This window comes from Propithecus coquereli, unplaced genomic scaffold (assembly GCF_000956105.1).
Source record: "Propithecus coquereli isolate 6110/MARCELLA unplaced genomic scaffold, Pcoq_1.0 Scaffold288, whole genome shotgun sequence".
NCBI lineage: Eukaryota > Metazoa > Chordata > Mammalia > Primates > Indriidae > Propithecus > Propithecus coquereli.
Window position 1 is genome coordinate 1,385,799 of NW_012148485.1, and position 3,560 is coordinate 1,389,358.

Genomic DNA, 3,560 nt, shown 5'->3' on the forward strand with positions numbered 1-3,560 from the left:
TCACGGGAGATATAATTATTGTTCCAATTTAAGCATGTGGTATAGTGATTTCACAGTTATTTCACCAAGAGGAAAGCAAAGGCATAGGTAATTAAAATTTTATATTGGGGATTTTTGAAGGTGTTCCTGCATGTGTATTAAAACGTGGTTCACGCAATATTCTAGAATATCAGAATCTGTTTATCAAAATCATGGAACCATGCTGCATTGTAAAGTGAGAATGCCAAACTCTCCCAACAGTGGGGCTTCTCTCCACAGATCCCCTGGTCCTCATTACACAGTGACACAAAGGACCACCATAGAGCAGCATTCTTTGCAAAATCTTCAGCTCACACTTTACATCGGAGTGGGGAAAAAGCTGTTTTAATTTACGGGTCTCACTCCCCTATTTCCTGCTGGAAATTTTTGGCCCAAGAGGACTTAAGGAAAGAAATAAAAATGAAAAATGTCAGTTATAATTCAGCAAGCGAAATTTACTAATGACAATCTGTAGTGGATTACTTTGCATTGTCTTAACAGAAAAGCCATATAGATTACATGAACAAGTCAATGAACTGATAAAAAAAATTTAAAAGTAATATTGAGCACGTACTACACACCAGGCGCGGTTCTAACGGTTACACGGTTTGACGCGACATTTAAGTGAGCACTTACTACAACCCTGAGCACCAGGCATTGCTCTTGCCTCCATCCTACAGATGAGCAAGAGGAGGCCGAGTGTGCTTAAGCTCCTCGCTCAAGAATGCGTGGCTGTACGCAGTGACATCAAACTGAGGATTAAACTTCGATGGCCGCCTTTGTCTGCGTGATCCAGCAAAAAGCGAGTCGAGCTTCAGACAGCACCGGGCAGGGCAGGTCACACACGGAACGCCCACCCCGCCCTCCGTCGCGGCCCCTGGGCCCCCATCACCTGCCTCTCGTCTCGCCATTACCGCCAACAGAGGTTTCTCTTCATAAAACAAATTTAAAACACAAATCATGCCTCCTCGCGGGCTAAAATCTCTCTCGGGCTTCCTGCTGCCGACACAATAAAGTCCAAACTCCTCAAAAAGGCATTGAATGTTTTCCACAGTCCAAGCCCAGCTAACTTTCCTTCCCGGCCGTGGCTCCTTTTTTTCCCTCTCTGGGGGACGGGCCGCTGCCTTCTAGAACCAAGCCTGCCCTACCCGGCCCTCCTGGGCTTACCCCAGGCCACCGGGCATAACCCACTCCACGCCAGCAAAACCCTTGGCGTTGCCGGGCGGGGACCACGTCTAACCGCTTCCCAGCACGGCAGGCGGCGTCTGCCATACCAGATGCGCAGGAAATACGTATTTACTGAACGAGAGCATTGATAAATTCTGATTCCAGCCTGCCGGCAACATTCCATGTTCCCCTTTATTATCCCTTCGGATTGAGAAAGGGGGAGAACGTCCTCTCCTTGTTCCCTAATTTTCTAGAGAACAAATAATCTATTCCTTCAACCGTCTTTCAAACAAAGGCGCTGCTCACTAAAATGCCTCTGTATTTTTTTAAGCTATTGCCCAAGTGACTTCTGAGCTGAAAATCTTAAATGAAACCTGAGATGGGCCTTAGGAAGACTTCCAATTTCTCTAAAGCTCAGCTGCAAAGCGAGACTGAAAGTCAAGCCCAGAACGATGAAACGTCCTCATTAACCAAGCTGGGGGACTAAGTCTCACACTTTCCCTGCTTCCCTCCTCTCTGCCCCGTCTCTAACGCCTTAAAGTCTGTCGGAAGTCCTCCTATTCCTGGCATCAGTACCCCCGGGTTCGCTTGGTGACTGTCACAGATCTTCAGCAAATCAAAAGGTGTCAGGAGAGGTGACAGAGACAACACTTCTCACAAAACCTTCCCACGGTGAATTCTCGGTCAGCCCACCTAGGGTGCGAGGTAGCAACCACAAATAAAGCTGCAAACATTTTCTTCTTTTAGTTTATAGTTCTCCTTTGTAAGTCGCTCTGTTGTTGGCTGTGTGCTGCCAGATAGGAGTTATATATTATCCTTATTTACTGCCGGGAGTATTTTCAAAATTCTTTTATTTATGAAAGTTTACTGCTTCTCCCCTAAGCCCCGAAGCCATACTTTATGGCCATGTTGCATTGAAGCTCATCTCCTGGAGCTAAAGATAAATTTATTACTATATTAGCTGTTGTTCTGTGTTTCCTTTTTGGCTACCGAAGGGGGAAATGTTTAAACATTTAAACTTAGTGACTTGTGAAAGTGAAAATATATACATGAGAAGCTAAATCAGAAAAAGGATGAAAGACCACATAATGCAACAAAATAAAAGGTGTGTCCTTGTTCTGCATATTTTTATCTGTGGGCAGAAAGAAAAGGAGCAACAGAGACATTCAGAGGTAAAGGCAATTTGGGGGAAGGGCCACGGAAAAAGTGGGTCCGCTTGCGCCCCACCACCCTGCACCCCTGCGGTCGCTCTGACCACCCGGCCCCGCTCTCCTGTGCCCGCCACACGGGGCCACGTGCTCCCTGGAAGCCCTTAGTCCCCGAGCCTCCTACCAGGCTTTCCTGCCTCGCCCACCCACAGGTCAAACAACACCATGTCTCGGTAACACGGAAAGGAAAAAGCCACCCCAGCCGCGGGCGGGCTCGACTCCAGCGCTCCTTCCTTCTGTGGGCGTCGTTACTGCTGGTCTAGACCTCTGCCCACGCCCAGCGGATCCCATCTCGCCCAGAGGCCAAACGCCGGACCTTTCCTTCTCCCCTCCAGATTCCAGATGTGGTCCCCGGAGCTTCGGCAAACCTGGACCCACTAGAATTCCCTCAACCTTCCTCCCTCAACCTCAAAACTTCCCTTTACCTAAATCCTCCCCCCGCCCTTAATTCTTGAGCCGGGGGAACAAGTCTTCTTTTCCCACTTCTGTCCCTCTCAGTTCTCTTTCCATCTTTGTTTTCCCCACTGGCTCCGTTTCCCTTTTTCCTCTAAGCCTACATGCAAGGTCACGGTTTTCTTATTCCAAAAATAATGAACAAATAAACCAAGAAATGTTCCCTCAACTCTTCCTTCCCCGAGTCCTCTAGGTGACGTGAATACTTTCGTCTTTTGGATTCTCCAAGTATTTCATTTATACGGTACTTGCACGATGCAGCACGATTTGGAATCCCTTATCTGTTTATAGCTCCTTTGGGACTTCGGTCCTTGAGGAGGAGGTAATCAAAGAATAACCACATTATCAATGACCGGAGAATACTTTGTGGAATGTTAAAACGGTTTTCTCATGGGACCATTTTGAGAACCGTTTTCTGCTGCCTGCAAAACTCCTGTATGGTCTTGGATACTCTGAATTAGGGTAAAGAAAATGTTAATCTGCTTATCTTATTATAGAGGAGACAGAGAACGAAGAGGTAGTCATGATTCAGTATCTACTTCTACCTCAAATAATACAAATCGCCTAATAAACATAATAAAATGATGTACATTAGACTAGCTACTTAGTGATCAAGCCAGGTTGTGTAACAGTAGGCCAAGGAGAAATAAACAATACTTATTTGGTTTATAAGAAACATGCTTGGAAAAGGAAAAAAAAAAAATGAAAAAAGAT

General features: G+C 46.2%; 1 protein-coding gene across 1 annotated transcript in view; it reads right to left on the reverse strand.

Moving 5' to 3' along the window:
• ATP8A1 (ATPase, aminophospholipid transporter (APLT), class I, type 8A, member 1) overlaps positions 1–3,560 on the reverse strand; it is a 272,471-nt gene that overhangs the window by 94,748 nt on the left and 174,163 nt on the right. The window lies entirely within an intron of this gene.